Raw genomic sequence first — 15,709 nt, forward strand, 5'->3', positions numbered from 1 at the left:
TGAAAATTCAGGCCCAGGAATTTCACAGACGGCTCACGCGATGCTTTTCCTCATCTGCCGAATTAGTTTGCTAGCTGTCTGCTGATGTGCTGCGAGTGGAATCATGCCAGGGAGCAGCCATCAGCCTGGCAGGGCCTTAATGTTTGGTTTCTTTGCAATTATAAGTCAGAAAACCTGCTTGGATGATACAGGATTGGTGTTGATCTTAGACTCTGGAGCCGCATTCGTTTGGCACGCATTCCGCTTATGTGACACACGTGCACTGCCACATCACACCTCTAGGACCTGGGTTCGAGTCTCCACTGTGGCTCCATAGCGTGTTGTCATGGGGTTTCCTCCAGGTGCTCTGGATCCCCCCCCCCCCCCCCACCACACCCACAGTCCACAAAAATGCTGAGGTGAACTGGAGCTGCCAAAGTGTTCCCTGTGATGGGTTTGTACCTCATCCTGGGTTGTTCACTGCCTCACATCAATAAGCCTCCAGGATTCGCTCCAGTCCCCCGCATGACCCCGAAAAGGATAAGCAGTTAAAGAAAATGGATGATAAATACTGAGTTTGCATGTTTTTAACGTTGAAAAGTGTAACGTGTTTAGTAACTTGGCAAGGAGTGAATTTTCAGAGGACCGTGTGGTCAGTTTGTTTGGCCCCGTTATTGTTAATGTCAGCATACAAATAATACGTGCAAACAAACAAAGGACCCTAGACGCTGCGCTGAGACTGGCATGCCTGCATACAAAAAGAAATAAGCAAACAATCAAGTATGTTATTCTTGGTCCGGAAATCTTTCTTCGCTTGAGAATTTGATTTCCGAGAAATATGACACCGAAACTGCTTTTGCTTCAGAGTAGTCAGCAGCACTAGATGTTGCCCTGTCTGGCACTTTATGTGGTCAAGCACCGCGGACCTTTGAATTCCTAACGTGTTATTAGCTATTTTCTTCGTACGGCTCCTCCCATTGACTCCCCCCCCCCCTTAAAATCACACCTGTGAGAAGGGCTTTTTATTTTTTTCTGTGGTCTCCCTGAAAACACTGTGCTGTCAGATTCGCTGTCACATTAACGGGGAAGGGTCCACGTGCGGCTATGCGTGTGGGGGGAGATGGATCGCTATAACAACAGGAGCTGCGCGGCCCTGATGGCCCTTCAGGTATCAGAGGCGATGAGATGCCTTGCATCATCAGATCAGCTAAAATATAAACCCACAATCACGGCCATTGTTGCTGATAATAATGAGGACTACAGCAACATAACAGCAGCAGCAGAAACAACAACAACAAGAACAGCAACAATAATAAATAAAAAAACTACTTATATTCCCAAATTGTCTGAATATCTGTTTATTCATCTGTCTGTTTATCTTTCTTTTGTTCATTGGAATTGCATTTATTGCATTTACTATGTCGACTCTGTAAGCACGATTTAGAAATATGCCACGTGACAGTTTAAATATGTAGATCCGTTTAGAGGGGAATCCACTCCTCAGACTCATAACGGAAATCGTCGCGTCCCTGGTGGACAGGTATTTATTAAGGTATCACACTCCATTTGTACTTCAATTAATGCTTTTATCATTTTCTTATAAAAGCTCACGATCGCATATATTACAAATGAACAGCTCACTTCTCCTCACTACAAGGCTACATCACAGGGACGTCTTGATGAATCCCTCACCCGATTAGCTAAGACGTGCTTTCGCTCCGGAAGTATGTGGCCAAGGGGACATTAAACATCTGTGCAGCTGTAATTCGCTTAACTTTGACTTTTCCGTTTACAGACGCGTGTTTTTAAATGCTAAATATGTCAGTCCCGCGGTTCGGGGCTCCCCGGCTATTTAAAGCGAGTTTTTTGTGAGTTTGGATGCTGCTAGATAATCAGAAGCGTGTCCAGGGCATCGCATTCAGCGTCACTGACACTGCCGCTGTCAGGTGCCTGCGCTGGATGATTCCTGCCTTTCGAGTCATGGTTAACTCCACCGAGATCTGCTCAGGGTGACTTTAAACGTGATGGAACAATGAACGACTTTCAGAATCACCTTGATCACGTCTCCACTGCTGCATGGTGAAAACCGGACAGATGTCATCCAGATTTCATCTGCGCAAGTTTTTAAGATGTCCAATAAAAATAATCGGGTCTAAATATTTAAATAGTATTAATGCAAAGTGGGTTTTTTTTTTTCAACATTTCAGCATTTTCCTAAATGACTAGATTCAAATCTGGGCTAAAAACTGGACATTAGTATAATCATTTCACCAGCAGAACCACTTTCTGGTTTTTAGGTGAAATCTCTGGAGGGTACCAAAAATAAAAATCATCATTCGGCAAAAATGATGACCCTATAAAAGCAAATATACAGTGACAATGTGTTTTGGTATTAGTTGTTTGACCTGGTTGCATGCAATACAGTGTTGTGGTTTTATTCTAGAAATAATAATTAATCTTCCCCCTGCTTATCCAGTATTGGGTCAGGCGGGCCGTAGCTCTCCCAGGATGCAGGGGCAGCAAAGCAGGGCCAGACTGCTGGGACAGCAGGCCAGACGTGCAGAATAAAGTGCCTAGTCCCGTTAATTGCTTTGCTACACACCCTTTGATATAATCTCGACTGAACTTTATATTTTGGTGCCGTGGTTAAGAAAGTGACCTGTCCTTTTTTTTACTGGGAAGGACTACAATTCATACAAGTCCCTGATCTGTGCATACTGGGTTTTACCCTAATATTTACATTTTAGACTCTTTCCCGAGATTGCGCTTAGGTTGACAGCCGTTCCAATTAGCTTTCAACCTTCAGGTCTCAGGAGACGGCAGATCCAACCCAGAGAGCATCAGGGACACCGACTGCACTCACGCCCCCCCCCAGACCGCAAATGGGGCCTGGTTTCACAAGTGTGGCTTTTGATCCAAAATTGTAACCGAGCACCGAACCTTGTGCCGGGGCCAGAGAGGACCATTGTGTCAGTGGAGGAGGTGGGTTGGTTTTTCCTCTATCATGAACATTCTGGTTCTGGGAGAGACCGTGGGGGCTGAACAAATCAGCAGGAGCTGAGAAACAGGCCATTCACACCCCCGCCCCTGTGCCTCCTGTCATTACCAATAAAGTCCTTTGGGGGCCGGGCAGATTGGTAACCCCATCCGGACACCTCAGGAATGTAAAGAGACGACGACTCGTCACCCCTTCAAATTGATATTGTAGTTTCCGTGGTGACAGCTGAGGAGAACCACAGGTGTCACGGCGATGCCGTTACTGTGTTGTCATATTTCATTTAGGCATTCTTCTGCAAAGTAATTGCATAATTAGCTTGTTAATTAGGAGATTAGCATTTACTGATAGGATGACTTGCTCCGCGGCGACAGGGACATGGGTTAAGTGAGGGGCTTAGTGCCGAATCTCCCTTCAAACACGTCTCTTTTACTTGCTCTCTTCTGGGGGGTTGGGGCGTGGCAGCGAGGTTTGCGTATAAGAATTCCGATAAAGATAAAGTATAAACATCAATGCAGACAGAAATAAATAAACTGTGGCAGAATTGTGGCTAATCATTTTCCATGCAAAATGAGCCTAGTCACCTTGTCCTGTTAGCCTCAGAGCAGGTGGGCCTATATTACCCATAATTCATCAGCGCCCCCCCCCCATCGATACATGGTATGTTTTACTCTATGTCCCCCCATGAATAAACAAATCACTGGATAAATCACTCTCGCTGACAATACTCTTATTTTCTAGTGCCTGTTAACAGCACAGGTAGCGTTTTACACGTGTGTGTGTACATATGTGCGTCTGTTTGGCATGTGTACGCACACACACGTGTGTTTGGTGTGTGTCCTCAGTCCCGGCCTCCCACGGCAGCGGCAGACGGACGGCCCTCGCTGTCCCCGTCCGCATGTCGCCTGCCTGATCTCCTGCTGCTGACGGAGATTCGAGGAAACGAGACGAGTGGCAGCCCCGCAGACTTTTCTAACCGAGTTACGTGCTGCCCCTCTGCCGGTTGACGCGCTCCTTTATTTACTTTCCAGTATTCCATCCGTGTGCTGTCCATCGTCATTACAGGGCTCACGCGGGGCTCTCTATGGGAGGAGACAAGGCGCATGTGGTCGGGACCCCCTGCCCCCCCAGTGGTTGCTAGGGGCGCTTTCACTTAAGAACCTGACTTACTGGCTAAAAGATAGCTGGTCCAAGTTCAGTGATAGCTTTTCCAACATGGTTAGAACCTGTGACCCTTCAGTCACGACTGTAGTTTGCTGTATTGGACTAACTGTTTCAGGGCAGCATAAAGAACTTTCTAGACCCCAAAATGTGTTTCTTCTCTAAGGTTGATCTGCCAGGTTCTAGCGTAGAGTTTACGGTTCCCTCCATAGTCTTCAGGGCTTTCTATGATCCCAAGGCAGGAATGAATCTATTTTAGGCTCTTATGGCAAAGGTTGAGGATCAATAAAAGACACTAGATCTGTTACATGCTATCAGTTTCCTTTTTAGCTGTTATTTACAGAGTGGCCATTGCACAGTTAGAGTGCCAGTGTCCACATGATACATTCCTTTAGCAATGCTAATTCCTGCCATGTTCTTTCCTTCAGTCCATCAAACCAGTGGGGACCTGAGTAATTAGACCACATGTCAAAGAATTGAAGAAATACAGTACTATCAAAATATACTTAAAGGCAGGGGCCCATTTGCTCTTTTTGGAGGCCCGCTCAAAAAGTCACTTTGGGACCCCTCTAGATATTTCACAAACTAAATAGAAATCTAGTGAGTAAAGCCTGCTGATCGTAGCTTACTAGCGGAATATGCTGTTTCAGCCTCTCCTAAATAATCTATTTAATATTTAATCTAGTGACTGTTTGTGGCCAACAGGGGGCCCCAAAGCCTTGGGGGTCCCAAGAAAATGCCTGGTTTGTATGGTAGTAAACGCCAAGAGTGCTTCAAGGTTAGATGATTTAATGTTCATTGTTGCCATTGTTAGAGTTTCATGCACCTCAGTCCAGCTGGGGTTCTGGTGGAAAAACCCGAAGGCACGAGTATAGCATTGTTGTGTAATTACTTAAGATGCCTCGTTTTGCGTGATTAATGGATAAATAATGGCCCCGTTTGGTCCTTCAGCTGTGATTGAGGCCGCTAAAGCATAGCACTAATCGGACGGCAAGCAGGCTGGATAGACAGTACGGGATCTCGCAGGAGTTCCCTGTGGAATGTGACATGCAAAAGAGCATGAGCTAGACTCTCTGAGCACGTAACAGGTGGCTGCACGAGCTACAGCTTCAAGGAAAGAGGTGAAGGAAGAACACATGGAGAGGATGAGAACTTCTGTTTCCAGAAAAGACTCCGTGTTGAGATCAGATGACAGAGACAATATGGCGGTTATGGGAAATCCCGCTATGATCCGTAGGCACATCCTGCCACCACATTTGATCAACGATGACATGGGCATGTCAGAGATACTCCTGATTAACAGTGACATCCAGCTGGAGCAGTGCCAGTGAAAAGGGGGGGGGGTTCAGTTCATCTCACTCTTCTGAGTGCGGCGAGGAGGTCCAGGCCGCGACCTTCTTCAGCCGTTGGAATCAGAGACACTCCAGCAGCTGGGAAGTCCAGCCGATTCCGGTCAGGGTCAGAAAGACCCTCTTTGCCCAACAAGGTTTCCGAATCTGCGTTTAAGAATTCTGTTTATCTTCTGTAGCGGGGAAAATAAAAGCTGCCCCGTCCGTGTTTGAGTATGTCCCAGCACAGCGGAGGGCTGCCCTTTCCTTGCCATGGATCATTCCCGTCAAATGAGGTTTTGAGCAGCTTAAAGGAATGTGAAAAATAAGCTACAGGAGCAGACCTACTGTCCTTTGATTTATATTTCCATTTGCCCAAAGCAACTCAGCTTTCCACCGAAGAATTTCAATACTTCTCTCAGGGCCATAGTAGCAGGGAGCCCCCCCAACCGGCCTAGATCCCCACCAAATTTAACCAGAGTTCTGCGCACAAGCCGTCCAACAAACCCCGTTATTTGTGAGACACAATGAACAAAATAATCAGTACAGGTGGAGACATATTCCTTGAAGTCTGTCCATTACATAATCCTTGAAGTCTGTCCATTACATAATCTTCTATTTCCTGTTTTTAGAAGGACTCTTTACTTGTTGACTGTTTTGCTGCAATCATATTAGTTGTACGCAGCCAGTTATCTGCTGTGCTAGTTATAATATCTATTGTTATCTTTGAGTTATTCCCGTGCTCCAAACGGTTAACCACTTCAACCGTAAAAAGAATTTCAAAGGTTATTTAAAACAAAAAAAGGGAACAATATATATTTCCGGAGAAAACCCCCAGGGCAGAAAAACAGCGTGTTTTCATCTGAAATACTGCCTTTTATTGCGACTCTTTTAAGGCAGAAAATGGCCTGGTGTCACCGAGCCTGCAGGACTCTGGGAAGGGGCCACACAATAACGGGCACTTTATGGGGGGGGGGGGGGCACAGCCCAGCTGCCCTCGCGGTAGAGACTGCCGCCTTGGAGCCGTTTTATCCATTAGGGTGTTATTTATGTCCTGGGTCATGCTACGATGACCGTTCCTGCAGTGTGTATCCATGTTATACGGCTGGACTGTTTGCAGGAGCCATCAAGGGGACTTTGAGGGTAACAGCGATGCTGCACCTAGATCTCCTACCAAGACAGGCTTACATCTTGGGAACCCGGATGTCTACACAGCACACCCTGATCCTATGGCAGTAATTAGTCTAATTAACCTGATCGTGCTCTGGGTGTGAGATGTAATGAGCCCTGCTTTTTTTGGCCCAGGCTGGCCCGCTCCTCCAGGGCCCCGTGGCTGACTTTCGGCTCCTTCCTGAACCGCCAGGAGAGGACGGGGACCCGAGGCTGAGAGGCACCCAGAGCGGCTGCTTCTCTGGAAAGTCGAGACATACGGGAGAGATCAGGGACAGCCAGTAAGCAAGAGGTGAAGGTGAGAGGTACGCGGCTAAAATACTCACCGCGATCCATCATAGTCACGGCGTGCCGTCCCCAGACTCCGGCTGTTACCTCCTTTCGGTGAATGTGCTTCCCTTACCCTGGATAGCTGCACACTGTCTGAACCCGGGGTGAAGTGTCCTCCTAATATGTGCTTATGCAGTGGTTGCACTGACCTTTAAAATTAGCCTGTGGGCTAACACAGTTGCATAGCCCAACTCCAACAGGCTACAGACAAACAGGTAGCACCGTCAACCTCTTTGCAGATTAAGGCCATGGTTTATACAGTGGGGTGTGCATAGGACGGACATGTCCCTTTCCTGCTGCCCACTGTGTGCTGAGCGCCTTGCCAAGCTTAAATATTACCCGTACACACAGCTGGTATTTACCGAAGCACTTCGAGTTAAGTACCCTTCTTGAGGGTACAACAGTAATTCCCCTCATGAGATTTTGGCCCAAGGACTCCTCAGCTACATCACATATGCAGGTTCAGTCCACGAACACCAGCCTCTGTAACCCGCGCGGGGGGGGGGCAGCAGAGGATTCTTTTGTTGAATCGCTTAGTTCCATCCTTGTGAGCTTGTAAGTGGGCCTCACCTTAAGTGCAGCATTAAAAGGCCAATCCAGCAGCAGCAGGCGACCTGCCGACCTCCAATGGGGTGTAATTGTCTTCGCGTATATGGCAGGTGCTCGAGCGACAAAGGCTGAGGAAATTAATAATGTGTCACGACACTTCGTCTCGCCGGTAAAGCCGTCCTGAGGATGGAAGGGGCAAGAAAAAAAAGAAAAAGCAAAGTCGTTCCGGAGAAAGGCACCGAGGGAAGGAACGGATTCGAGGAGGGATGCTGCCGCGGGTGGGAGCCCTACAGGAAGATTGCTCAGGATCTCTGTCGGCGCGCATTTGCAGCTTCACTGCTGCAGGTGCCATGGAGAAACGGACTGCTGAGCGGCGGAAGGACGGCAGAAGACCCTCTGATTCATTCTTCACCACGTCCTCAGCAAGCGCACGACGATAGATTGGGGATCTCTGTGTCCCTGGGTGCAGACTTCCAGGCCAGGAAGAGCCTTGTGCTTCTAGAACGATCTAGGTTGCATTTGGACAGCCGTGGACTGGGTACATTCATTTCATTAGACGGTAGACTTTAAATTAGAGCTGGCAGAAATAAGGCTTTGAAAAAAAAAATCGGTGGTAATGCAATTATTGTGGGCTGTCAATCACCGATGATTTAACCCACTTCCCACTGGCTACTTAATTGGTTCTTATTGGGTTAAATTAGGCAGTGATTGACACAGTTCAGCCCACTGCTGCTTTTGAAGCGTCGTTTTTCTCATCATTGGGTTCATATGGCATCACACCTGTCGACGATTACCGTGTCAGATATGCTCTCGATTGGCCAATGATGCCGCCTTGCGAGTCATTTCTGGAACATTCTTCAATCTGGAGCCTTTCGCTCTTCCACACTGTAATTTTAGGAATACGAAGGAGATGTTGCTCACTAGTTATGGCTGTGCCTCCTGACAGACTCTCGATGCTACCCGGGACAATGACTTCACCACTCAGTTGGATAACGTCCTCGTGAAAATAATAATTGAGCATTCTTTCTGTGAAGCACCAAGCCCTTGACGGCCACCTTCGGCGGGTATGTAATCATAGCGGCTTGTTAGCCCTCAGCTCTCTGTGACACGTTGCTGTTCCACGTCTCCTCCCTTCCAGCACGTGCCTGTGTGTATTTCAAAGTGGTTACTCCCCGTGGTCCGTTGTTTGTCAAGCTGAGATGGAGATGGTGACAGATTATTGATCGGGTTATAGTTGCCTTTCAAGGTGCAGTTAAGTAATCCGTTCTTAGCCAGGAATCATCTTACAATATCCCTGTCAAAATATCCTGCGTGATGAATACAGATGGTTGGCTCCTCTCCCGCCTGGAGGACCTCGTGTGACGGCAGAAGGTGGGGTGCTGGCCAGACGAGGAAACTCATCCCACTCAGCACCTCCAAGCACTGCATTCTTCTGTCACTCTCTTACATTTTCTGGCTCGGCCACAAATAACGACTACAACTTTTTTTAAAACAAGATTCCTTCGATCCGCTACATCTGCCAGGTGCTTGCAGATGAGTGATCCCTGGTTCCTGACGACTCTTCCCTGTCATGCCCCGTGCGCTTGGGGCTCCCCCTCCGTCTACCACGGCTAATGTCCTTGCCCAGCCTCCTCAGGTTATCAGCACGGGTACTGTTCCTTATATTTGACACTTGACTGTACTTAAGTTTGAGCTAATAGCACATCTGACACAGCCTGAATATAGTATTATTGGCCTATATATGTATTTCTTTCCCCAGAAATGTAGGTTCAACTGGGAAGCCGTGGAGGTCGCTCCCTGACGTGAGAGGTGATTAGTGTTCCAGCGTCTCCATTGTTGCCACGGGAACCTTGTGGAGTCTGGCTGGAGCGGCCCTGGCAAAGACCCAGCCTAAGAACATCTTATTTGATCAGTACATGCCCAGAGCCGGTGCTCCTTCCCTGCCAGCTCACGTCACTCTCCTACGCAAACTCTGTGTCCTGAGTCACAAACGCTACCTTTCTCTGAAGGAGGCTTCAGGAATTTCAGATTTCTATGACTACGAGACTATGCTCATACAAATGTGGCAAATACATGAAAATATTCAGGATATCACCCATTATGAAATTATACTGGGTGTCTGGCCTTGTTATATTTGTGACAGCATTAAGGTATTTGGCTGAAATCTGATTTATCTTTCTGTGGAATTTATTTCATTCACAAGAGGGATAATAAAATCGAAATTTCACAGTGTATCAATAAAACCGAAAATATTTATTGGAGTTTCTATATATATGTTTCATTGTTATTTTTGTTATAAATCTGTATTTTATCTCTTCAGTGTCATAACGGTACACTCAAGTACCCAGAAGGATATGAGATCTTTTAATGTTCTCGACAAACATTATATCGCAGCTCTATGAGGTAGAAATAAGGAACCGAGTCATGGAGTAGCGTAATCACACTGGCAGACTTGCAGGCTACTCTGACACTGATTCATGCACATATCACGTGCCGCCAGACTCTTCCCCACCGAATATTTGTCTTTTGCATGAATTAAACATTGTGCAAAGGTCACGGCTGTTTGTGTCTAAATCACAGCAGGCCGGCTGGCCTGAGCTGTTTGGCTTGGTCCTATTGACATAATGCCAAATATGACACCATAACTCAGTGGACCGCGATGGTCAATTGATAAATAGTACCATAAATTGTTGACAAAACAATTTGTGATATATTATGTTACAGATGGGTTGTACTACTTATCAAATCAAGTAATCTGGCAGCACACTCCATTTATCAGTGAGATGCAGGCATCAGCCTCCAGATGACTGTCTTTACGTGGGGAGGGTCCCAGGGTACCCCAGAGGATCCTGGGAGTGTCACGGTGGGGCACACAACGGAGGCGCTCATCTTGTGGCTATCCGATTCAAAGTTCAGTCAAACAAAAATTGCTTAGTGTTTTCGTTCGGTCTTTTGGTTCAGCCTCTGAGCTTGATGGGCCACTTCCACCCCAGGAAGTTTCCGGGTTATTTGTGCTGCGTCTTACATGTTCTTTAAACTTGAAAAAAGAAAAAAAAAAACAAACTGGCAAAACTCAGAGCGGCAGAACAGCCTTCCTGTGATGTAAACCCCATGATCAATAGAGGCCTTTAAGTGCAATCTCTGTTCAGACGTGTGTGACGTTTCAGTGTATCCTCCTCTTAAATGGTGCTCTTCCCATAAGTTAATATAATTTTATTTATTGATGAAAATTTTCATTTGACTTTGCCTCACATTAGCATTTTTCAACAACCATTAATACTGATTTATTCCTGCAGAAGCAGATTCATCACTGAAGAGTTTACATTTTAATATTCTCCCCCGTGTTAATATTGTTTTTATGATACCTTGCGATGCTTTATGATTTATAAATTATGCGGTACAAAAATATAAAATGTGAAACGAGGATGATGATGTTTACAGAGAGATTGCATTTACTACGGCTTTTGCCGAAGGAGACGCAGAAAGCTTGTGTTTAGTCTTTATTTTCTGCTTATTTTGCAGTTATTGTTGTTTCGCTGGTTATTCATTATACTATTGTTATTATCTTGTTTATTGTTTTCTTGTGTTTCTTGTAGCTTCATTCGTTGTATTCAGGTTTTTTTTTTCTCAGACTGCACTGCCTGAGCCATTTGCTAATAACTCCAGTAGGTACCTTTGTTACACAGCACCTGTGCCTTTAAGTCAAACATCATCTATCAGTAGAATCTGTTTATTTTTAGTGTCAAAGTTTTAATTTATTCGGCCCTTATTAACAAGTCTGCAGAGACTAATCAGTGGATTCTCTTTATTTGTTGTTTTGCTATTTTTTCAGTATTTGGATTTAGATTCCCGTGCTGAACAATGTTCCTCTGTGTCAACCAGCTATGCCAGTGTCCCTCTCCATCTTCTGGAGTGGGAGGGTGAGAGGCCCCTCAGCACACTCCTGCGGCCTCACAGTCAGTGCTGGTCATGGCCTTTTGACATCCTGCCATGCTGCTCTGTCAAGAGGCTCAAATTAAGGAGATAGGACTGGGCACTTAGATGGGAGAACTCTGGGGAGAGCGCCGCCCTGCTGGCCCATTTTGCCGGGACCTGTCATTCTGCATACCTGTCACCTTGCTGTTTGCAAATTGCAGCCTCTGCAGGAATTAGAATTGATCACTATTAGTGAAGATGAAGAGGGACGGGGATCAAGAAAAAAAAAGTCAGAGGTATTTTTAGTGAGGTAAGATAAGGTATTTTTAGTGAAAAACATGCAGTTCATCACAGTGAAACAATGCATGCTGTTACAGGGGACAGCGGGCACTACCCCTCCTCCCCTGTAGAGGGCACCCACTAGTTATTCTCTCAGTAACTATACAGGAAGTTGTGGAAAGCAAGAAAGGGGTTTTTGTCTTTCAATACAAACCTAAACTGACCTCATTCCACTGCCATTGCTAAATGGAGGGATTTAAATTTACCCAGACCCATTAAGATTTAGGCTTAATGACTTGTTAGAACTGTTAGTTGGCTATGCTTTTTTAAGCATAAACTTTTAGAGAGAGGGAGAGAGAGAGAGTGAGAGAGAATGCCTTTTGTCATTGTACTGCTTGCAAGTACAATGAAGTTTCAGTCTTTGCATATTCCCTCTTGCTCTCCTGTGCGATGCACACAGACATTTACAGATGAGAGTGATTTTTTCAGTCAGAGCGCAGGGTCAGTCATTTTTTTCTTGTCCCTAGAGCATTTGGGGTTAAGGGTCTTGCCAAAGGCCCCAAAGGAGATGTGACTATTCTACCGTCCACTGATGCAAAAACTTTCAATGAATACACCAGGTACAGTAACTGTTTTAATAGTTTCGCCTGTCATTGTACCATCACGTTACTGCAGGTTAGTGGCGCAAAGAAATGAGAGCCAGACGGAGGCATCAGACTTCTTGCTAACCACGTCCAGGGGTGGAGCTTACAGAGCGGGGCCCAGTGTGAGCCACCAGGACTGCCAGCACTGATAGCTGGTTTTTTGTAAACCTTATGGATAGCCATACACCGCCTTTTACAAACCCAGGGGCAAGTGCAGTGACACCCAGGAGGTCTGCAGAATTCATGGACCTAGACTTCACAGCAGGGCCATTTGTCACAAGCCATGAACCTCATCAGAAGGTGGCTGACTCCCACAATCAGCTATTCCTAGATAGTGGACCTGGATCTGAGAGATATGGAGACAAAACCAGATCCATTCCCGAGGGACAATCAAGCTCCTCCCCCTAACCCTAATGATTTAAACTTACTGTGCCATGTGCAGAAGTTAGATAAATAATATACCCCTTTAGAACAGCAATTCCATTCATCTCATTGATCAACAACTTTTTGAACTGAGACTAGGCACCCTAAAATTGTGACTCCATTATACACCGGCAAGAAGACCATTTGCATTTGAAGGAGTAGAGAACCTCTACTGTTGACTACCTTAAAGGATGTGACAAGTAGAGAAAAAGACGGGTTCGTCAAACTCCAGCTCCACACCCCAATACTTTGAAAACATTGTGCTTTTTGCACAACCTACTAGTTCAGCTCATACACCACAACTTCTAGCCAGCCGGATGCAAGGGACTATCAGGTCAGTGGATGAATTGGTAAGGATGCTGCTAAGGGGGAAATCAGGCCCTGCCCAGTCTGACGTTATCATTGCCAACGTGGAGGTCATCAGGGTCATGATACTTCTTGTTTTCATTTCATCACTTCATCTCTGCACTTGTGGACTCTGGACAGTTTTCCTAATAAGGGAATCGTTGAGCCAACAAAACGGGATCTCTAAAGGCAAGGATTACAATAAATTCCATCAAATTTTGCTACTGTCCGATGGCCACATTTAAAGAGCCATGGAATGGCTCCATAGGATCAGTGCTTTTGACCCTCCCTCACTAACTGCTGAGGATCTCAGACCACTGGTAGGTCTGAGAGGGGAATGGATGAGTCCATTAGAATGACGTCTAGGTTCAAAAATGATACTGCCTCTTTCCTGATGGAGATTGTTCTTCTGCACCTAAAAGACAGATGTTGTTTTGTGCACACAGTGGTACCTCGGTTCCCGAACTCATTAGAACTCGAATTTCTTAAAAGTCGAAGCAACCAGTTCGAAAAAAAATTTACCTAGAACTCGATCTGAACCTCAGGAGTCAAACCGTGAACGCCGACCGAATGTGCGGGGAAATGAGTCACGCGGCACGTCTCTCAGCGGAAACATAGGGTAACGCTTCAGTCTAAGCTTCACATTCGCTGTGATAACATCCTGCATGTTTACACTAGCTGAATACATATATTTAGACAGTAAAAATACATTTAAAGAATGATAGACAGTAACAGTGATTATTATATAATAAAATACATTTAAAAAATAAAGATTTCTTATTAATTATTTGAATATTAATAATAAACCATTAATACATTTAATTATAATAATATTGTCGTGCCGAGCGGGGACAGAACGGAGACAAAGGCGCAGATGTCAGGATATCGGGGAATACGGGGTTTAATTACAGGTAAGGCAGGCAAAACGCAGACGGACAATACAATGACCGGACTGGGGAAACCAACTGAAACACTGACGAAATACAGAGGACTAATGACAACAATCAGAAACAGCTGATCACACAGGGATTCCACACGGGGTTAACGAGGGGGCGTGGCACATAGAAGGCGCGACACATTGTTTTTTTTTAACTTTACACATTGTTTGGATAATTTTATTTTCTAACTTTAGAAATTACTGTTTTGATAAATGTGCTTAGATGTGTTTAGTACAGTATATGCTCTTCTTGTTTTATCCGGTTCATTTTGTGTTTAAATGCTTAAAAAAAACAATTAACCAATTAATTGGTTTTCCATTATTTCTTATGGGGAAAATTCGATCACAGCTCGAACTTTTTAGGATTCGATCCGGAGTTCTGAACGGATTAAATTCGAGTTCTGAGGTACCACTGTATTGACAATGTGAAGGCCTTTTCCTTCAAGGTAGATTAGCCCTAATGGAATTCAAACTAATGCAGAAAAGACCTGGGTCATGAATGACTTTCCCACTCCTGTGGTCTACCAGCAATACAAACTAACATTCTCTACTTGCCAGTAAGCTACAGTCAACACGCATAAGTCAACATGGACATAAGCTAGGAGTTGAGCTGATGGAACCTCAACCTATAATTGCAAAAAAGCACGAGTATTTTCTGGTCTTGGCTGACTATTGCTTTTACCACTCTGTACAGCTGAAGCTCCACAAATGATCATAATCCTAGGTAATGGTATCTTCACTAGGTGGGAGAACACCTTCAGCAGTGAAGTGAGTGTGCACTCAACCTAGCTTAGCTCCACAAGATATTCTTCTACAGAAATCCTGCAGGGATAAATATTCAAAGGGTTGCTGGATTGGCCGCTACCCCATTCGCCATTTCCCTACCAAGACACCTATCCCCCTATCCAAAGGCAACAGCAACTTACCTGGTAGGTCCTGTCCAATATAGCTAAAGCACGAGTGATCTACAGTATGAGAACAAGTTTGAGAATTGACACATCCCAGTTCCACAGCCAGACTGAGAGAAACTTAAGATGGAGAGGCTCTTACACTACCCAAAAACAACTGGGTTATGGAAAATCAGAAATGATCTGTATATCAACCCTTAAAGCATACTCTCTGCACCTTAACTGTCTTTCTAATGGTTATGTGTGTAATGGTTCATACCATTATTGGGGGTAGCAGGCACTGCACCTCCTCCCCTGTAGAGAGCACCAAATGATTTTTATCTTAGTGGCAAGGAAGTTGAGGAAAACAAGAAGAAGAAACCTTAAGTTTGGATTTCCTCATACAATAGTTTGATGGAGGAAATGAAATGTGCCCAGCTCCATTAAGGGGTTTAGGGTCTGTACCCATGAATTGATAGTAATTGTATATGTTTATTGTGTGTATTGTGTTTTGGTGGCACTGCTGAAACAGCCCACCACTGTGAACTTGGGATGTGGTGAGATCAGGCCAAGGCAGACGGCAAACTCAAGATGCACCAACGTTACAGCTTCCCAGTGGTGTCCTGCTAATGTGACAAAGAGACTCATATATTATGAAAGTGTTTGACTTTGATCAATGCATGTATTGTGTGGTATGTCTGCAAGGGAATGTGTGTTCATGGTGTTGTGTGTTAGGGTTTTGTTGACTGTTCATGTCACACAGTGGT

General features: G+C 45.3%; 1 long non-coding RNA gene across 3 annotated transcripts; it reads left to right on the plus strand.

The window, feature by feature from the left end:
* Nucleotides 1-1,447: 1,447 nt before the first annotated feature.
* On the plus strand, nt 1,448-9,768 carry LOC111858756 (uncharacterized). 3 transcript variants are annotated; one of them, XR_002841669.2, is made up of 4 exons: nt 1,448-1,531; nt 6,769-6,938; nt 9,036-9,161; nt 9,272-9,768. It is a non-coding gene; the product is annotated as an uncharacterized lncRNA (long non-coding RNA). The 3 variants fall into 3 exon arrangements; XR_002841668.2 differs by having other exon boundaries at nt 6,769-6,931; XR_002841670.2 differs by lacking the exon at nt 9,036-9,161.
* The last annotated feature ends 5,941 nt before the right edge of the window (nt 9,769-15,709 follow it).

This window comes from Paramormyrops kingsleyae, chromosome 2 (genome assembly GCF_048594095.1).
Source record: "Paramormyrops kingsleyae isolate MSU_618 chromosome 2, PKINGS_0.4, whole genome shotgun sequence".
In the NCBI taxonomy this organism is placed as follows: Eukaryota; Metazoa; Chordata; class Actinopteri; order Osteoglossiformes; family Mormyridae; genus Paramormyrops; species Paramormyrops kingsleyae.